The 22826-nt window shown below is 37.3% G+C and overlaps 1 long non-coding RNA gene across 1 annotated transcript in view; it reads right to left on the reverse strand.

Moving 5' to 3' along the window:
- Positions 1-237: 237 nt before the first annotated feature.
- LOC133663839 (uncharacterized) overlaps positions 238-22826 on the reverse strand; it is a 24831-nt gene continuing 2242 nt past the window's right edge. Inside the window, exons 2-3 of the long non-coding RNA XR_009828419.1 lie at positions 12328-12540; positions 238-1086 (exon numbers count right to left, since the gene is read on the reverse strand). This is a non-coding gene — a long non-coding RNA (uncharacterized LOC133663839). The remainder of the gene's footprint in view (positions 1087-12327; positions 12541-22826) is intronic.

Genomic DNA, 22826 nt, shown 5'->3' on the forward strand with positions numbered 1-22826 from the left:
CTTATTATTTATTTGTGTGTGGCGTCGCGCGGGTCTCGCTTCCTGTTGGGTGGAGTCCGTGCCTGTGTGGCCCGACCTTGCGCTGTGGGGTCTCTGTTGGCGACTTGATGTGGTGGCGGCGCGGCGCCCATGTCTGGTCTGGATGCTGTGTCTCGGTTGTTTGGGCGGTGGTGTGTTTGTGCGGGTTTGGGTTGGGGTGGTGGGGTCTTTTGGTGGGGGGTGGGGGGGTGGGGGGGGTGGGTGTTGGTGTCTCTTGTTTGCGTGTTGGCGTTTGGGCTGGCTGGCGGGCTGGCGCTGGCTGGTCTCCGTGATCCTGTTGGCGTGTGGTTGCCGGTCGCAGTTTTTTTTTTTTTGATCGCTTTAATTTGATTGGGTGGTGCTGGCTGTCTGGGGGTATTGCGGCTGCTGTTTCTGCTGCCATTTGTTTGTGGTGTGGGCGCCCGTGGCTGCTGGGTCTGGTGCAGGGGGGTGGCTGATGTTGTGACTGGTGGCAGCGCGCGCGCGTGGTGGTTGTCGGGGCTGACAAGCTGTGTATATGTATGTATATGTGTGTGTATGTGTATGTATGTATGTATGTATGTATATTTATGTGTATGTGTATATATGTGTATGTATATGTATATATGTGTATGTGTGTGTATGTGTACATGTGTATGTGTATGTATATAGATATGTATGTATATTTCTGGGGGTACGTTCTGGGCCTGCTTGTCAGGTGGGGGTCGGCGCCTCAGGCTACTGCATCCGGACAGCGTGTCTGGAGCTCCTGGGTCCCACCGTCCATCCCTTCCGGGTGCCCGTCTTGGTTGGGGCCTGCTGGGTCAAGTCCCTGCGTCTACTGTGGTAGCTTGGTGCTGCAAGGTTTTCCGAGGTGCTGCGAGTCAGCCAGTTGTTGGGGTAGTGACCTTGTGTGTCAGCATGTCTGTGATCTTCTTTTAATTCTTTTTTAAAAATATATTTAATTATTTATTTATTTTTATTTTTTTAATATATTTTATTAATTTTATTTTTTATTTTTTTCCCCTACCTCAGGGGGGGGACTCGGCGGGGCGGTTGCTGGCTGTTCCTTCTCCATCGTTGGGGTCCCTGCGGAGGAACATATACATTCACTGTACAAACATACATATACACATACTGTACATATACACTCACTGTACAAACACTTATACACATACTGTACATATACATTCACTGTACAAACACATACTGTATACACATACTGTAAATATACATTCACTGTACAAACACACACATACACATACTATACATATACATTCACTGTACAAACACACATATACACATACTGTACATATACATTCACTGTACAAACACAGATATACACATACTGTACATATACAAGTACATATGCACACATACACTCATGCACATAATCACGTTTCATCAAACATATATTAATGTTGTTGCCCTAGGGTAAACTGGATATAACAAATCGCACTCTGACAAAGCTTAACCTATTGTTACTATAACAATCTACAAGGTTAATGTAGGTTGCTTCTCTTTCTTCCCCTCCATTTTTCTGCATTCTTTCGTATGTCAAGTTATCATTACGTATACCTGTATGTATTGTTGCATTTGAACAACTGTATTGTTGATAATAAAGGTTAAGTATTGGCATTGTTCATTAGCAATAGCGCTATTTCTATTGGTATTTGTATTGCTCCATTTTTAGTGTAATAATGCTCATTGTCATTTCTGTATTTTTTATTTTCGCTAACTGCTTATTTGCTATTACTTTTACTATCATATTTGTACATGTCGTATTTGCTGGTGTTGCTCTATTGTTGTTGTTGTTGTTGTTGTTGTTGTGTTTGCTGTTGTTGTTTTTGTCTCTCTGTCTAATCCCCCTCTTCTCCCCACAATTCCCCTCTCTGTCTTCCTTTTTTTCTCTTTCTATCCCCTCCTGCTCCGGCCCGGCTGCACCAAATGATAATATAAATACATTTAAAAAAGTCAAATACAAATAAGGCAACAAGAGAAGTATCCTACACTTCTCTTTTGTAAAGTAAATCTGAACAGCCGATATCGGCATCTACATCAACTATATGATTTGCCTGAGAAGCTGGACAGGACAAAAAAAAAAAAAAAAAAAAGATGATAAATTTGGGTGCCTCCGCCCCGGTCCGAGCGCCGGAACTCGTTGTCCACATCACCTACATGCCGTGTGACCTCAAAGGGTCCTTGCCAGCGGGCAAGTAATTTTGAGCTGGATGTTGGAAGTAACACAAGCACTTTTTCTCCCGGTGAAAATTTTTTAAGCTGAGTCCCCCTGTTATACGCGCGCTGTTGACGTTCCTGGGCACGGAGCAAATTCTCGCGTGACAAGTGCCCCACCGTGTGGAGTTTTGCTCGCATGTCCATGACGTATTGGATTTCATTTTTGCTGGAGCTTGGACCCTCCTCCCAGCTTTCCTTAATTACGTCCAAGACCCCGTGCGGCTTCCTACCGTATAATAACTCAAAAGGCGCAATGCCTGTGGAGGCCTGAGGTACCTCCCCGTTGCAAACAGTAGTGGATCCAGCCATTTATCCCAATTTGGTTTGTCCTCGTGCGTAAACTTACGGATCATGGTTTTCAGCGTCTTATTTAGCCGCTCCACCAGGCCGTCTGTTTGTTGGTGGTATACGCTGGTGCGGATCGCTTTAATTCCCAATAATCCGTACAGTTCCTTTATTGTGCGTGACATAAAGGACGTGCCCTGGTCAGTCAGAATCTCTTTTGGGATTCCGACTCGGAAGACGACCTGAAACGTGGCCTGCGCGACACTCTTTGCAGAGATGGAGCGCAGTGGCACAGCTTCGGGATGCGCGTTGTGTAATCCACCAGGACTAGCACAAAGCGATATCCCCGTGTGCTCGGGTGGAATGGTCCGATGAGGTCCATACCCATTCTTTCGAAGGGGACCTCCATGAGTGGCAATGGCCGCAATGGCGCCTTTGGGGTGGCCGCCGGGTTCACCAGCTGACAGTCCGGGCAGGCAGCACACCAGCGGCGCACGTCTGCCCGGCCAATAGAATCGGACCGTGACCCGATTGAGTGTTTTATTAAACCTTATGTGGCCAGCCATGGGACTGTAGTGCGCCAATGGAAAACCATTTCCCGGTGGTGTTTTGGCACCAACAACTGGGTGATTTCTTCTCCTGTTTGAGTGTCACGACTCACTCGGTATAACCTATCTCTAATAATTGAGAAGTGAGGGAATACCCGCGCCTTTTCCGGGCGCACCAGCTGACCGTCGGTGTAATCCACCTGGTCCTAGGCCGCGCGCAAAGTTTCATCGCGGGACTGCTCGAGGGAAAAATCTTCCGTAGGATGCCAATGGGGGCACGGGCGGGCTTCCAGCAAATCCCCCGCCGGTTCCTGCTCGGCAGTGTCGGATGGACCCGCGTCACCACTGAGAACCGCGCGGATACTCCCCTTTCCTACAGTCCATGAACGCACCCCCACGCATTGTGTCAGTAGACGGTTAAACCCCGGCCAATTTGTGCCCAAAAGTACGGGGGGTGTAAGGTGCGTACTTATGGCTACCATGACACTATGCTTTTGGCCCTCATGCCAAATTTCCACTGGCACCATAGGATACTCGTGCACATCCCCATGAACACACCTAATTTTTATCCGTGTTGCCTGCCTCAAAGCCCCGGGTCGAACCAGGTTTTGGTGGATCATGGTCTGTCTGCAGCCTGAATCCACCATCGCCTGGTGTATACTCCCCTGCATCTTTACCTGGACACAGTACGTCTCACCCGGGCCGGGGGAAGGGCACTGAAGGGCCGGCCACCCGGGTCACGTGCCCCACCTCCACCGGGTCGCCCACGCCTCCAGTACGCCTGCCCAAGCATTCGAGGGGCCGTCTGCGCGGGAGATGTTCTGGAGGCAGCAGCCGGGACCTGCGGAGAAAGGGCAGACGGAGGGTCACGCGGGTTAAGGTGGGGAATGTGTACTGCTCTCTCCTTCTCCTGTCGCGCGCTATGTCCGTGCGGCGTTGGTACCGGTTGCGCCTCGCGGTGGACGGCCAGGTGGTCCTCTGCGAGGGTCACCGCAGCTGCTAGGTCCCGGGGCCGGTGGTACCGGATCCAGTCCGCCGTCCGCTTCGGGATCGCCTCCAGGAATTGCTCACGGATGATCTGATCCATCAGCTTGTCGTCTCCCTCTCCCGGCTACAGCCAGCGCGTCGCCGCCTCCTGTAGCCGCTGGCAGAAGGCGGATGGCCGGTCCTCCTCCCCCAGACGCATGGACCGGAACCGGCGTCGGTAGTCTTCGGCGGTGCCTCCCATTCGGTCCAGCACCGACCTCCTCAGGTCCGGGAAGTGCACCCTGGAGGCCGCCGGCAAGCTGAGCGCCGCTCGCTGCGCCACCCCCGCCAGGAGCGGCAAGAGCCGCAGCCCCCACTATTCTTCCGGCCACGCGCAAGCTCTTGCCGTGGCCGAAAAAATGTCAATGAAGGCATGGGGGTCTTCCTTCTCCCCCATGCGCTGCGCGGTGACGGCCGCTGATGTTGGCTGTGCCGTGCCCACTTGGTCTGCCATCGTCTGCAGGATCTGGCACTGCTGGGCCATCTGCCGGCGGACCGCCTCAAGCTGCTGGTGGTTGGTCGCCGTCACCTCGGCGAGCACGCTTGCGAATGCCGTCAGGGGGTCATCTTCCCCCGCCTTTGGTGCTCCAGCAATGCTGGGCGCCAAATTGTGGAGGTCTTGCTCCTCTGGGTCCTTTAGACCACCAAGCAGAGACATGACATTTTCGTTCATGGATGTGAACAATGATTTATTTTTCAATAAATGTTTCTTCTCCATAGTCAAAGCATCTTGCTCTCCAACCACCATCAACAAACCACCCTTCTCCTTCCACCCTTCGCCTTTAACAGAGCGACAGGTGATCAGACAAACACTCACTGCTGTGTCACCTACTCACCTGCCGCTAATCTTGAGGCCGTTTGGCTGTTTGGTTGCTTGTCTATGCATGGTGCAATCGTGTGTGCGCAATGTATATCCATCCATCCATCCATCCATCCATTTCGGGGTCTCGGGGGGTGCTGGAGCTTATCTCGGCTGCATTCGGGCGGTAGGCGGGGTACACCCTGGACAAGTCGCCACCTCATCACAGGACCAACACAGATAGACAGACAACATTCACACTCACATTCACACACTAGGGCCAATTTAGTGTTGCCAATCAACCTCTCCCCAGGTGCATGTCTTTGGAGGTGGGAGGAAGCCGGAGTACCCGGAGGGAACCCACGCAGTCACAGGGAGAACATGCAAACTCCACACAGAAAGATCCCGAGTCCGGGATTGAACTCAGGACCTTCGTATTGTGAGGCACATGCACTAACTCCTGCTCCACCGTGCTGCCCGCAATGTATATTATTGGATATTATTGGTTAATAATTTTTTGTTTTTTATGATAGGTTGATTGGCAACACTAAAATTGGCCCTAGTGTGAGAATGTGAGTGTGAATGTTGTCTGTCTATCTGTGTTGGCCTTCCGATGAGATGGCAACTTGTCCAGGGTGTACTCCGCCTTCCACCCGAATGCAGGTAAGATAGGCTCCAGCACCCCCCGCGACCCCGAAAGGGATAAGCGGTAGAAAATGGATGGGATGGATGTTGTTTTACTTTTGTAGCTGTGTGTAGAAGTGGCACTGCTGGAGTGGCAGCTGGTTGCATCAGCTCTGCTCTTATAATGTCTTTAGTGTCCTTTGCGTTCTTTGATGTTTCCCTCTTAGACATATGTTTATGTGTGCTATGGCTGAGGTTTTTTTTCTCCTTGGTCTCAGTCTGGACCCCCTCTCTAGGGGCCCAAGCTTAGACTGATTTTTTGTTTCTCCCCCCTCTTCCTCACCTTTTTTGTAAGGGGCGCCGGAAGTTGGCAGACCCGTCAGCAATCCCGTTCTGTCTCCCTGTAATGTTTGTCTGATCTTGAATGGGATTGTGTTGAACATCTTAATTTCCCCTTGGGGATTATAAAAGTACTTCTGATTCTGTGAGTTTATCAAAGGGCAGTTATCAATCTAATTTTTTCGATCATTTTAATTTAAAAGGATAATACTAAACCATTAGGAGTTTTGCTGCGGTCATTATTATTACAGTTTATTGTTACATCCCTACAATACAGTCTTGTTTTCCCAGTAAAAAGTCCAAACACCGTGGTTTACAAAGACAGTAGTTCTGATTGGACCCCTCCGTAATTTAACCCCCGCCTCGCTCCCACATGCTACTGTGGTTGGATGGATCACTAACTTCTTCTACACACCTAAAGACCAAATTAAATATGATTGGACTTCGTCTCTGTCAACATTTTCGTCTCGTCTTTTTTCGTCGACTAAATTGCCAATTAATGTCGACATTGTTTTCGTGTACGTGCATTTGTTGTGATTTGTTATCGTCCTATTCCAGTCATGGAAAAACAGGTCGTGGACGATAACTAAGACAACATTTTTTGTCAACCAAATCAACACTGTTCTCTTTGTTCAATGCAAGAAACAAACAAAAAAAACGAGAGAGCACCACGAGTTAAGAGAGTAGCAAAGCAGTTATATAGTGTTTTTACATCATGTATAGTTGCGAGCAAAAAATGCTAACGGTCGCAAGCAGCCTACACAAAAATGATATGCAGCAAGAGTGCTTACATAATTTATTGTAGGGTTGTAGATTACAATAGTAGATTATGTTGTATGGCATATTTGAATAAGATATGTTAGGAAGCATTTATATTATCACAATCTTTACATGTTATCAGCTATCCTTGGGAGTGCAGTCAGCCTTTTTGTTTGTATAACCGTAAGCAAATAAAGTGTTGTTTTTTTTTCTTCGTCTTTGATTATCATTAAAAAACAAGGAGCCTTGGCAAGCTTTAGTCCGCTGCTGTAATTTGTTTTGTTCAGTCGGCACAGGAAAGCACAAATGCAGGTTGCTGGTTTGCTTCACGCGAGGGTGAAGGCATTGGGATTAGCTGGGGAAAAAATTGTAGGGAAAATCTGTCTCTACTCCTCCTCCTTCTTCTCTCCCGTCTCATCAATGGCTGCCATCCATAAACTTGTGCCAGCTGTTGCCCCGCGCTAAACCCTGCTTAAGAGAAAGCGACCTAAAAGGCCCAATGGAGAGGGCGTCTCAACTGTGAGGTTGTTGCGCCACCACTACATCTGGCCAGGACTGGAACTGCAGTCTTAGATGCAAAGTAGTAGTGAAAAATAAGCAAAAAATGATACATCCCCATCCATCCATTTTTCTACCGCTTGTCCCTTGCGGGATCTCGGGAGGGTGCTGGAGCCTATCTCAGCTGCACATGTGAGAATGAATAATAGACTATGTAATTTTTTTTTTTTTTGATATTGCAGAAGTCAATATGATGAAAATCTGTGGCATGGCTTTAGCTTGTAAACTGTTCCAAAAGATCGGACAGAAAAAACTTATTAAATTGTTTTCAATTAGAAAAAGATTAAATGTAATGAATTCAAGGTAAACTGGAATAATAAGAATAACTTAAGTGAGAATACATAAAAATACCAATTAGATAGAAACTAAAACAAATTAAATCAAATAGGGGTAAATTGTTGAACTAACTAAATAGGATAAAACAAAGTTTAAAAACAAAGTTAAAAGAAAGCAGAATATTAGGCAATATTTTACTAATCATGAGAAATTAATGAAATACATTGTTTGATTTTGTTGAAAAATTTTAATAATTGAATTGAGAATAAATAAAGATAAACAAATAGAAACTAAGAAAACATTACAATAAAGACAGTAACGCTCAATAAGTAAATAGATAGATAGATAGATAGATAGATATATAGATAGATAGATAGATAGATAGATAGATAGATAGATAGATAGATAGATAGATAGATAGATAGATAGATAGATAGATAGATAGATAGATAGATAGATAGATAGTACCTTTTTGATTCCTTCAGGAGAGTTCCGTCAGGAAAATTTAAATTCCAGCAGCAGTGTGCAGAATTGAGATCGAATTAAAAAAGTAAATAGTAAATAATGGGCGTATAAATGGAAATAAAATAGAAAATATAACAATAAGAATAAAAAGAAAAAGCAACATTAACAATAAAAATATAACAGTAAAAATAAGAATATAACGAGAAAAACTAGGCAGTAAATAACTTCTTAGTAACATTTTGTCAATTTTATTAAATAATAATCATCTAAATTAATAGAAAATTAAAAATAGGTAAGAGTAAGTAAAAATTATGTTTTTTAAATTGGAGTTAAAAAAAACATGAATAAATGTAGGTGACATATTAAAAACAAATGTAATGATAGTGACTTGCTTGAAATATGTTGCTTGATTTTGTTGAATAATGTTTAAATGTATGTTAAATAACAATAAACATACAGGATAAAAGACAATAAATAAAACAAGTAAAGATAAATGATTAAATAAATAATACTGTATTAACGACAAATGCATGAATGGTATTGCTTCATTTGATTTAATAATAAGAATGATTTAAATGAGATCAAATAACAAAGGAGATGTGTTACATTAAATTAAGAAAGTAAAGACAAATGATTTTAAAGGAAATAACTTCTTAATAATGACAAAAGAAGCCGATTTTTGTCATTTAATACTATTTAAAATGAGCTGTGAGATGTATCAGTAGGAAATAAAAAATATAAGTAATGGTAAATTAAAAATAATATTTTGTAAGTAAAACATATAAATGAATGCAGAAAATATATAAGGAAATAACTTAATGATGAAGACAAATGCTTGAAATATATTGCTTGTTTTTGTTGAATATGATTTAAAATGAGATTAAACATCAATTAATAATAAATAATATATTATTTACAATGAATAAAGTAAATATAAATGATTGAATTAATACATAAATAATACTGTAGTAATGATGACAAATGCATGAACAATATTGCTTCATTTTGGTAAATAATAATTACAATGAGATCAAAAAACAAATGTTAAAAATACATGATAAAAAAGTAATTAACTTATTAATAATGACACAATAATGAAATATATTGCTTTATTTGGTTACATATTATGAATAATTCAAATGAGATCAAATAACACATGTCATATAAGATAAATTACAATAAATAGAATATATGTAAATGATTAAATGTGTGTATAACATTATAACAACAACAAAATTAAATAAAATACAGTGCTGGGTTTTGTTGAAAGTGGCAAACACGTTTCTGCTTTTGAGATGAAGAATGAATAATTCATTGTCAAATTGATATGAAAAGAGGAGGACAGAGGTGACCAATTAACACACTTGTTATTTTTTTAAAGTAAATTCCAGCTTTGTGGAACAAGCGCAAAGGCCAACTGAAAAAAAAATAAAAATACACGTGACAGTTTGTGGATGAGGGCTTAGGGACAAACACGTCACGAGTTCAGGCAAGGGTTAGTGTGGCAGTGACGGCTCGTCTCCACATCATCGTCACCTCCAAACTCAAATCTGCACCAACATGGTTAGACTCCGCATGATGCCAGACACGTCTGTTACTTTGACAGCAGGTCAGCAGCGTTTTAGGATGAATGTTTTAATCCAACACAAAGGGTCAATCACAGGACACGCTGACCTGAAGTTCACTTTATTATTATTTTAAAAAACCACATTGTTCCGTGACGGTTATTGTCATTTTAAACTCGGGAATAAATAAGACACTTGGTTAGTGTTATCGACAAATACATAGCAATTTGTGCTCAAGTGAAAAAGTAAAATGAGGACAAATATAAGACTTTTTTTTTTTTCTAATATATTATTCTTGGATGGTACTTATATGAAGTGGAAGACAGACAGAAAGAGCATACTGCAGATTCCCACCATTCACGGGAATATGTGAACAATTTACACTCATTAAAAAGTGTATTTTTGACACACTGCTCGCCATTTTTATACATTTTGCATCACTTTTATTCCTTCAATGTTGTCGAATAAATAAATATAAAACAAAATAGGGGATATTTATAATAGTTTGGAATAAAAGTGTTGTTATCATTATGATATTTTTTCAAACTGAAACATGTCTATTTTTGACACACAACTCGCTATTGTTATCACTTTTATTCCTTGCAATTTTGGGGGACGAATAAATAATAAATTAGAGAATAACAATTGTAATAAAAGTGTTGTAATTATTATCATATTTTTAAAAAGGAAAATTTGCGAGTTACAGTTTAAAAAAATTACATTTTTGACGCGCGGCTCGCCAGTTTTATTAATTTTTATCACTTTTATTACTTCAATTTTGGAGAATAAATAAATAATTTATTTAAAAAACAGAAATTTTAATAAAAGTGTTGGAAATATCCTATTTTAACGAAATTTGCGAATTACAGATACTCAAATTTTTTTTTTTGACACACTGCTCGCCAGTTTTATACATTTTTAACACTATAATTCGTCCAATTTTGAAGGATAGTAGTAGTAGTAATTTTATTTCAGACCCAGGGGCTATCCATATCACATAAAAAGAAACCATACAGCAATAAAACACAAATAAAAGAAATGCAAGCAGAAATAAAATAAACAAAAAAAACTTGTATACAAATAAAATAAATAAAAAACACTCCACAATATTCAATGTCCAGTATATTTATATGTAAATAAATAATACACATAAAACACAATAATTATTATAAGTTTAATTAAAGTGTTGGCTATGCTATCATATTTTTAATTATTTTTTTTTGCAAGTTACAACTATGCCCATAAAAATGTCTTATTTTGACACTGTTTCCCATTATAATTAATTTGTGTCACCTATTCCTTGAATTTTGTGGATAAATAAATACTAGATTAAAAAAGTAATAATTATCATTGTAATAATTACAGTAAAAGTGTTGTAATTATTTTATTAGCTTAATCTCCAGAACCTTAAAAATACACAATAATTGCCTGTTGACTAGCAACAGAAGCTAACAAGATAAATGCTAAATGCATACACTCTTATCAAACTCCTTTTTATATCATTTTATGAGATTATTTTGTTTGTCCAGATTGTTTGTTCTGTGTTTTATTCCCATTATAATCATTAACATCATCATCATCAACAAACTAAATGGAACATCATGAATTTGGAAAAAATCAAGCAAAAAGTACCAGTATTAGTATTAACAAACTGGCCATGTATTTACTTGGTATTAAATTTATACCAAAACGTTCAGTATAATCCACCTCTACTCTTCTTGGACACTTTCAGGACCTTTTAAGAGATTTTTTGGGGTCAACTTGAAAATTATCAACCTGAAGTATGTATAACAAGTAAATAAATAGATATTATGTATTTCAATGTTTCTGCTTTGTCCAAGCTTTTTTTCTCCTGAGGGCCTTATACAGAAAAAATAATAATGCTGGGACACAAATAATATTTTATGTTTTATTTTGCGTCTTTAAAACGCTAATACCAGTCCAATGTAGGTCAACATATTGTATGCTAACCCGTTTAGTATACACCAAATAAAAAGAACAGCTTTCTGTTACAGATGTCAAATTAAATATTGAGTAGTATTTACAGAAATATTTGTCAAATGTTTAACTAATTCCGTTTTGTAAAATTAATTGTTTTTCTAATGCTTATTTACTGACTGCCCACCACTCAGTTACATTGAATGAGTAAAATGCTGTTTTTTAATTTATTTATATATTTTTCTCCTTGGAGTAGATGGACAGTATATTCTAAAAATATACAAAAATATTACTCTTTTATATTTAATCATGTCCTTGCTTTAGCGTGAATGTACTTTTACTGAAATTATAATTGCACTTTTTGTTGTTGTAAAGTCACTTTTGTATTTTTTATGTAAATGTTTTTATCTTTGTTTTTGACGATGAAAATGTATTTATGTCCATTTTTTGGACAAACAGTATCTAAGTCTTTCTGAGTATATATGACCGTGACATACTTTTATTTGCAACTCTACTGTTAGGTTGTAAAAGATTGAGTGAAATATTGAGTTATTAACTATTGTATAAGAAATATGTGTGTTGGAGTGTATAATAATTGTTATGATAAATCTTTCCCAGACACTACTCCCAATAGTACCACCATTTATACATAATGATACCTATTTTATAATAATACAAAATAATTATAATATATATATATATATATATATATATATATATATATATATATATATATATATATATATATATATATATATATATATATATATATATATATATATATATTTTTTTTTTTTTTTAATTATTATTTATTTTTTTTATTGTAACTTTTTTTTATAGTTTTTTTCTTCTTGTTGGATCAATAAAGCTTCAATTCATCTAAAGTTAGACACATTTCTGAGGAACTCACATGTCAGTGTGGTCTTAATATTCACGAGATGATCATTAAGTCTGCGTAGCAACAACGATGCTTCCAAACATGGATTTAGTGCATTTGGAGCGCTGGCCTCATCACGTCACATGTCCTGATCTCCTAAAGATGCGAGCCCGGGTTCATGTGGAGTTCATCATGGCCGCCCAATGCAGTCGACTACTTCAAATGATCCCTGCAGCCGCAGAGTACCTGTTAAGAAAACATCACAAAGCGTTCACATCATGTATCTAGCTAAAATGTGTATGTTTAGTAAAGGAACAATGGCATTTTCAATTGTATGTAAACCCACGAGAAGCCACATACAGTACAGATGCTAAATCACGTACATTTTAGGAGTAGTTGTCATGTGACATTTTTAAAGCTTATTTTAAAGACATATAACAATTGCATTGCTTTAATGGGGTGTAAAATTAATGTTTTCCATACAATTCAGGAGCGCCACAAGCACATGTGTTGCTGTTACATAAACACAGCACCGGTCCCGCCAGAGAATAAGAAGATGGAGCAGGAGGGATCAGTGTTGCCAACTGCAAGCAGAGGCGTGCCAATACACCTTTTCCCCCTTCCAATACGATACTGGTATTGGAGCCTTAAACATTGACCCGATATTAATATTGATCCGAAAAGATATCATCAGGAACCATACAAACTTTTATTGTTTTGTGGTGTGGAATATTAGAAAAGGTTTCCATCCATCTTCTTCCGCTTATCCGAGGTCGGGTCGCGGGGGCAGCAGCCTAAGCAGGGAAGCCCAGACTTCCCTCTCCCCAGCCACTTCGTCCAGCTCCTCCCGGGGGATCCCGAGGCTTTCCCAGGCCAACCGGGAGAGATAGTCTTCCCAAAGTGTCCTGCGTTTTCCCTGTGCATTTTGGCCGCTTGTACCCGTGATCTTGTCCTTTCGGTCATAACCCAAAGCTCATGACCATAGGTGAGGATGGGAACGTAGATCAACCGGTAAATTGAGAGCTTTGCCTTCCGGCTCAGCTCCTTCTTCACCACAACGGATCGATACAGCGTCTGCATTACTGAAGACGCCGCACTGATCCGCCTGTCGATCTCACAATCCACTCTTCCCTCACTCGTGAACAAGACTCCGAGGTACTTGAACTCCTCCACTTGGGGCAAGATCTCCTCCCCAACCCGGGGACAGGCCCGGCCACCAGGCGCTCGCCATCGTGCCCCAGCTCCGGGCCTGGCTCCAGAGGGGGGCCCCGGTCACCCGCGTCCGGGCGAGGGAAATCTGGGTTCTTTGTTTGTATCTTTCATGGAGGTCTTCGAGCTGCTCTTTGTCTGATCCCTCACCTAGGACCAGTTTGTCTTGGGAGACCCTACCACGGGGCATAAAGACCCCGGACAACTATGCTCCTAGGATCATTGGGACACACAAACTCCTCTACCACGATGAGGTGGCAGCTCAGAGAAGAGTAGAAAAGGTTTCATCAAGTGAATTTCGTCAAACAATGGTAGGTATGAAAAACAATAACACATCCAACAGGAATTAACGAATGCTGTTTTTTAGTTGAAGTGGAGTGGTAATTATTTTCGGTGAAACCTAGTGGTCACATGAATTTATTATGTTTGCAACTTTCTCAGATTGAATTTTTAAACCAAAAAATACAAACACCATCAGATAGCTTATGACACAATTGGTGGTTTAACAGAACACATATAATTTCAAAATATTTTTTTTATTTATAATTGCTCTGGCATTTAGGATTGTCCCCTCACCGCTGTCTCGTACAGGGATGGCACGCATGGACATATACAAAAGCAGTCCAAGCGAAATAACTAATAATGTGCAGTCATGTTGTTGTAATGAAAATGCATTCAATGATAAATGGCTATCATTAGCTGACAACACACAAAGCTAATGCGCATAGTTCACACCATTATGTCTTAAAAGCCGTAAGAGGGTGGGATATAATGCTTAAAACACTTTGGAAAGTTCGCTCCTTCTAGGCAGCCCCGTAAAGGTTGCAAACAGCCCCTTTAAGCTCATGGAGCACAAAGTTGAATAGTGCAGACACATTTGTTACTGGATACTTTCGAACACTCTTCTGCATTAGAGACTTGTATTGTATAGGTAATATGCAACTTGAATGATTCAAAACGTGTTTATATTGACAAATGTGCTGTTTTAAACTGCAATATTGTTCTAATAAGGACTCCTTATAGTATGTCTAGCTTGTGTGCTATTGTGTTCTTAGCTGTTGTGTAGCTGCGAGCTTCTAGCAGCCTATAGACTACAATGTTTACCTTTTGTAAATGACTTGACTAGAATACAAGAAAAGATTATTGGAGCACATTTAGATGTTAACTGGCTGTTCAACTTTGCACAGGTAAACGTCCTGCAGGACTGCTTGTATCGGACATTTTACCTGCAAATCTCATTGTTGTTGATCCCAACAACCTGAGTAATCAGAGCCCTTTGATACTGTTCGTTCAAGAAAGTCAAGAGCAACGAATCTAGTGGAGGTGTTTTTTATTTCAACATAAAAAAAGACACAAGATACACTTACCATTAGTGCATCAACCCAAGAAAACCCTCCCTCCCCCATTCACACTCATCCACACTCATTTACACAAAAGGGGCTGTCTCTTTCTGTTATTAAAAAAAAAACTTCTGGTTACTACAATATAGAACAGGGGTCACCAAACTTTTTGAAACCAAGAGCTACTTCTTGGGTACCGATTAATGCGAAGGGCTACCAGTTTGATACACACTTAAATAAATTGCCAGAAATAGCCAATTTGCTCAATTTACCCTTAACTCTATGTTATTATTAATAATTAATGATATTTACGCTTAATTGAACGGTTTAAAAGAGGAGAAAACACGAAAAAAAAGACAATTAAATTTTGAAACATAGTTTATCTTCAATTTCGACTCTTTAAAATTCAAAATTCAACCGAAAAAAAAGACAAAAAGTAGCTAATTCGAATCTTTTTGAAAAAATTAAAAAAATAATTTATGGAACATCATTAGTAATTTTTCCTGATTAAGATTAATTTTAAAATTTTGATGACATGCTTTAAATAGGTTAAAATCCAATTTACACTTTGTTAGAATATATAACAATTTGAACCAAGCTATATTTCTAACAAAGACAAATCATTATTTCTTCTAGATTTTCCAGAACAAAATTTTTAAAAGAAATTCAAAAGACTTTCAAATAAGATTTAAATTTGATTTTACAGATTTTCTAGATTTTCCAGAATATTTGTTTTGAATTTTAATCATAATAAGTTTGAAGAAATATTTCACAAATATTCTTCGTCAAAAAATTAGAAACTAAAATGAAGAATTAAATTAAAATGTATTTATTATTCTTTACAATAAAAAAAATAAATTTACTTGAACATTGATTTAAATTGTCAGGAAAGAAGAGGAAGGAATTTAAAAGGTAAAAAGGTATATGTGTTTAAAAATCCTAAAATAATTTTTAAGGTTGTATTTTTTCTCTAAAATTGTCTTTCTGAAAGTTTTAAGAAGCAAAGTAAAAAAAAAAAAAGAATTTATTTAAACAAGTGAAGACCAAGTCTTTAAAATATTTTCTTGGATTTTCAAATTCTATTTGAGTTTTGTCTCTCTTAGAATTAAAAATGTCGGGCAAAGCGAGACCAGCTTGCTAGTAAATAAATAAAATTTAAAAAATAGAGGCAGCTCACTGGTAAGTGCTGCTATTTGAGCTATTTTTAGAACAGGCCAGCGGGCTACTCATCTGGTCCTTACGGGCTACCTGGTGCCCGCGGGCACCGCGTTGGTGACCCCTGATATACAATAATACAGTTTGCAAGGGATACAGTCTTTAGAGCACTCATGATTGTGTGTGCTGCTGGTCCACTAACATTTTCATTAATTACTATTTTTTAAGTAATTGTTTTTATATTGCTTTACTTTCTTTTCTATCCAAGAAAAAGTATTTTTTTCTTTTTTTTTTTTTACTTTTATTTTATGTATTTATTTTTTCATTTATATATTCAAGTGGAGATGTTTGGGGACCCTGAAATGAAAGTTTGTATCGCTCTTCTCACTGAGCAACGGGTGCCTCTTCCACATAAACAACAGAAGAATGTTTGTTTGTAGTTCTCAAAATATTTGTCCCGTTTTTTTCACTAACTTTTTACAAATGGCCAATTATGCAGATTTCACTGAAATGATTGTGGCAATTATCAACCATGTTAGTCACTAATAGCCTACTGAAGCACTACTGGTCAACATTTCAATCCCATGCTATATTTTGCCCAATGCTAACATGTTTTTTCGCACCTTCTTTGTTATGTTCCGATGGGCACTTTGGACACTCCTGGCCTGTGTGATATTTATCTGCGATGCGGGTCATCCATTCTGAGCTTTTTTTTAAAAATGTTTTACCAGTTCTGTACCAACAAGCCGGCTGGCGAGGGCTGCTATGTAGGCTAAGGCCACGTGAGCGGGGCACTGAATAACGTGTTTAGTTAAAGCGAGGTGAGTGCTCGGTCAGCTTGTCCACGCACGCTGAAGAGCCGCGGCTATTCGGCACCGGTCGGGCTAAAGCGGAGCAAGGGTGCCGCCTACAGGAGCGGGTGAGGAATGTGCCGAACCCGGCTCCTGCAGCGAGGCCGCACACCGACCGATCAGGCTAATTGACCATGTCAGAGTTCCTCCCAAGAGACGCCAAGTCTGCATGTCACAACTAATCAATGACTTATCAAACATTATTTGCTTGGATAACAATTCATTTTGCAGTAATAACTTTCCTATTAAGCGTCCAAAGCGCGTTTTGTGCCTTGCAGTTCTTTTTTATGCACCCCCGGCAGGTTCTAAGAAATAAATTCATCGATTATCATTGAGTTATATTATAAGATATTACACTTATTTGCTTTGTCATTTACAAAACAACACTTTTGTATTTTATAATATAATAGATGTATCTACATTGGATTGCAATGAGTATTCCCAATGTAAAACATTTATCTAAGTGCCCCCCCCCCCCCCTTCCCCCAAACACACACAATCATTCTTTATTTCTATGTATGCAGCCCTCATGAAAATATGCATTTATACTTTTAGCTATATCAAAAGTATAGGTTGCAACCTAAAATGTATTGAATTAATTGAAAGGCTAAATTATACTAAAATGTGGAACTACATGCTGAAAACGCATGCTAATGTTGTTTAAATGTATGGCGGGTGTCCCTAAAGTCAGGACACAAATATGCAATAATGTATTTAAAAAAAAAAAAAAAATTAAATAAATATATTGCAAGTAGGATTATTTCCAAATCGTCTATGTGACTTCATGTTTTCCAACGTTTGCTTTGAGTCCGCTCATTAGGTCCGCTCATTAAAATGTTTTGTTGAAGTATTTAAAACATGTTTTTTTAAAGACTGTTTTATTATTAAAACTATAAAACAAACAGCTTGTCAAAAAAGGCATGAAAGTATGTTATAAACAGTCCGTTTTTCTGCAATCTTACTTAGTGCAAGTTTGATATTGTCCCGACTCTGCCGAACTGGGCTTTTATTTGGTTGTGTTAGCTGTCATTGTTACTCCAAGATCACAATCTATTCCATTGTATTTATAACATATTTATATAAACCTATTTTATTTCTAACCACACAGTATTTACATTCTATTATATTTAATGTATTATGTACATACTATTGTTCTGATGGTACTCATTGGGCTAAATCTGGGACCTCAGGTCATTAATTATATGCATCGTAATTTCCTCAATAAATGCCCAATTGGAATAAAATGTATTTACCATGTGTAATTATTTGTATTAATGTTTAGATTATTATTTTTTTAAACAAAATGCCAACTTGATGGAAAATATCGGTGCTGTGTTGAAGCCCCCGCTGTAAATAAATGTTCTAAATTAACTTGAAATGCATCCATTTTTGATTATGTAAGTTCGCCTTTGCCTTCACTGGAAATCAAACATTACTCCTCAAGAGTAAAAAGTACTGCAAAAACTTGCTTTTCTGAGAAGAAATGTTCTAGGTGTTAGAGTGCAGGTGGTGTCATGCTCACCACACACAAGGTTTATTCTTTGTGTGCTCTATTTTAGTTTTTTATACTTCAGACAGTCCAGACAAAGATTTAGCTTATTTTTTTTCACGTGCGACACAGCTTCAGTCCCAACTTCAATTACATCGTCACCGTACAACTTTTTAGTGTCCGGACCTCTGCAGGAAAATCATTCATTCCATTTTGGCCATAGGCTCTTGAACTTGCCCTGAGGAGAGCAGCAATGTGTGTATCAGAAGCTAAATGTAGCTAAATATAGAGCAAGGGTCTCAAACACACACATATATATATATATATATATATATATATATATATATATATATATATATATATATATATATATATATATATATATATATATATATATATATATATATATATACACATATATATATATGTATATATTGTATATAGTGGAAACAAATATACAGAATAATAAATAATTGACTACCTTCATCTTATTTTTAATCTTATACAAACAATTATTTATCTTAGTGTCTCTTTTACAATTGCTTTACACTATAGATAAAATAAAACGAAAACTCGCAAGTTATTGATACGCGCATAAAAATGACTATTTTCAACACACAACTCGCTCCTATGCTTCCCCCCTGCTGTTTGATGCAACGCTTTTCTCCAGTTTTGGAGAAATAAAAGTGTGATAATTTATAATAAGTGCAATAAATAAAACATATATAGGTACAAAAAAAAACTACCAAAAAACATTGTACTAAATCAAAAATAGGACGATAGTTACTAAAATCTACATTATATTATTTTATATATTATACATATATATATATATATATATATATATATATATATATATATATATATATATATATATATATATATATATATATATATATATATATATATATGTATATATATATATATATATATATATATATATATATATATATATATATATATATATATATATATATATATATATATATATATTGATGTTGTGTTAAAAATAATAAATAATTTTAGTAACTACAGTCCTATTTTTGATTTAGTACAATGTTGTTGTTTTTATACGTACGTTATTTTGCCCATGAGTGTCTTTTAAAATTGCTGTATGAATACCTTTATTTTTATTAGTATTATAAACATTGCACTTATTGTATGTAAAAAAAGAAAAAGAAAAAAACAACGCTGTAGTATGCATATTTTTACGCTTTACATTTTTTTCTGAGCTACATTTGTATAAAAAAATATATATATATATATTATGGAATTACACTTAATGTAGTATGTAAAGCAATATTTGTAAAATGAGTGCACTATTTAACATGTAGGCGCCTTCAAACCACAGAACAGCAGTTTAAGTAACAATAGAAAAACGTTTTAAGTCTAATTTGTAGAAAAAAAAAAATAGACAAATATATTTTCTTGCAGAAATTTGTGTTTTTCATTACATTTCATTTGAAAGAAACCCTGGTGGGTTGGAGGTCGTTAGGACACATTTGCGCGAGTGAGCAAGCGAGCAAAGAAGGGCCGCTTCTTACACCCACGCGCCTTTCAGGCCCGGCCATCCGCGTGCAGCTGGGCCCGTGTAAATAGAATATATATGACCAACCACTCGCTATTTTACAGGAAGTATGACCCCAAACAGGCATGAAAGGCGATAGTCGGCAATCAGACGCTTGTAATTTGGGATCGGGCCCTGATGATAATTGCCACCTTGGCTCTTCGGTATACTTCCTCCGCCCCCCCGCCACACAAGTATCCTGTTCTGCTGCGAGTCAAACAACTGATGGGATTCCACCCAGCTTTCATCTTCTTGGCCAACCATCCAAAGCCTGATGACGCTGACGAGCACGACGGCCTAATAGCGGCATGACAATCTTATGTCGAAGCATTTTCGATCAACAACCTGCTCGCTACTTTTTCTTCCAACTCAACACGTATGTGTTGCTTCATTGCGCAATCATTCGAGGTTACTACGATTAGATAATAGTAAGCATGCTGAACTACAGTTGGAAAAATATAAAGTTGATCATTTCATGAATGTGTGCTAGCATGTGTGTGTAGTTATCGTGCAAACATGAAACTAATACATGCCATACAAGCTAACTTAGACTTAGACTTCCTTTTTATTGTCATTCAAATTTGAACTTTACAGTACAGAAAGGAATTAAATTTTGTTGCATTAGCTAATGGTAGTGCAGGATAAAAAATCAATAAGGTGCAGATATAAATAAATAGATTACTGTACAGATAGATATATTGCACTTTTGCTCATTCATCCACGCTCTTGAACTTTGATTCCTTCAAAAAACGTGTGTATTTAGTCAAGTAATAACACATACACAAATCTGCTTCATGTTGCATCTTGAAGGACAGAAACGGACCAGTGTTATTGACAATATTTGTGTTTCTTTGTTTCTTTTTACTAAGTACATCACGATACACTTTTAAATAGTTACAACTTTGCACAAAGCAAACAACAACCTGCTAATTGATAGAAATGGCAAACACAGCACGATGCTACGTATGTAGCGTAAAACGGATTGAGAAAAATTCATAACAATGTGAAACTATTAACAAGTTAAAGAAATAGTTCAAGATGTTTGGTAAAGTAATTACTGAATTTAATTTAGCTATCATGATTTAATAAGTTTGTTATATTGCTCAACTACAGTTATTTTATTTCTGTATTTATATTAGGAGTGCTGGAAAATATTATGATTTTGATTCGTATATAAAATTATCGTAAGAATTTATTTTTAAAATACTTTTTTTCCCACGCTTACTCGTTCTTATTACTTATTTATCATGATTTGCCTCATGCACTGTGTGTATATATATATATATATATATATATATATATATATATATATATATATATATATATATATATATATATATATATATATATATATATATATACGTATTATAGTTATGTGCGTTTACATATATTGCTGGTATGTTGTGACACGAAAAAAATCTATTTTTTGCTATTCCAGTCGTCCCTCATTTATCGCTGTAATTAAGCAATAAATTAATTACCGCCAAGTAGGAATTCTTATTAATAAATCTAATATATTTATAGTTGAAGCTTAGAAAAAACCTATTTACAACCTATAAATACAGTTTTTAACAACATTAGAGCCCTTGATACATGAATACCCCCGTATAGTCACCGTTATACTCTTTTTACCCAATAAAGCAGAGCTATTAATAGAAAATTAAATATACTATACAGTAACAGACTCACACACACATATAAACAGTTCTTAAACATGACCCCTAAACTGTGAAAATACTGCAACTTGTTCAAATAACGATGATGACCTGCTGTGTAATCAAGTACAATACCTTGGATTTTTTATTTTAAGTTAATTTAGCCATTTTTATGCTTGCAACTATTTAATTTAGGATAGAACTATGCAAATAAACACATTTTGCATATTTCTGTGGGCCATAGTCAAACGTGAAACAGCGAGGAACCGTGTCGTGATTTTTTTGTGAATACATTTTGAAAATCTGCACTGCAGTGACGTCGTGAAGTGGCGAGGGACGACTTGGAGAACTAGAGTACTTTTTATAACAATAATAATAATTCAGAGAAAAGTGGATATATTAGATGAACCTAAAGAAGCCAGATCTATCTGTGCTAAAATTAAAAAAAGATGGTTAAATCAACCACGGACCAAGTGGAACACAGTAAAATCATACTTTATTATTTACTGTAACTCATGTAAAATCATTGAAACAGTGACATTTATTATCAAGTGTCATATTATTAGCCTGTTTGCTAATGTGATGGATATGTCATAGGATGGCTAGACATCAGGAATTAGTGAAAACAATATGATAAGAACAGTTTATTTGTAATTGGACTCACATTAAAATTGCATTTAAAAGAATCTTTTAGGGTAAAAGAAAAAAAGGATTTTGGAAATGAGCTTACCTGACCCAATGCCATTTTAGTGACCGTCTTATTTTCCTTATTTTATATGAATCAACAAATAGAATCGTTGCATTGTAATATTTGATACAATCTTAAAGCATTACAATTGTTAAATGGATTCAAAATAAGCTTTAATGCTAAAAAACTATATAAATGCGAGAAGAGCTAGTTTACCGGACACTGCTATTCTAGTATTTGTCTCAGCGGTGTAAAAGTTGAGTGAGTAATGTGACAAATGTGATTGGACAAGACAACAAACTGACAAACGATAAATTGTACGTTTTTTTAGTGGAGAAAATAGGTCAACCAGCTCTAATGTGGCTGAACTTTTGACCAAGTGTGGCTACTGTTACGCTAACAAAACACACACACACACACACAAAAACAACCTGCCACTATTCTTTAAAACAATTCAGCTCTACTTTCCTAACCTGTGAGTTTCAAAAAACAAGAAGAAAAAAGATTATTCTTGGCGCCAAAGGTAATTTGATTGGATTACATTTTATTCTACCACAGCTTCAACAAAGATCTCATTA

This window comes from Entelurus aequoreus, linkage group LG13, assembly GCF_033978785.1.
Source record: "Entelurus aequoreus isolate RoL-2023_Sb linkage group LG13, RoL_Eaeq_v1.1, whole genome shotgun sequence".
In the NCBI taxonomy this organism is placed as follows: Eukaryota; Metazoa; Chordata; class Actinopteri; order Syngnathiformes; family Syngnathidae; genus Entelurus; species Entelurus aequoreus.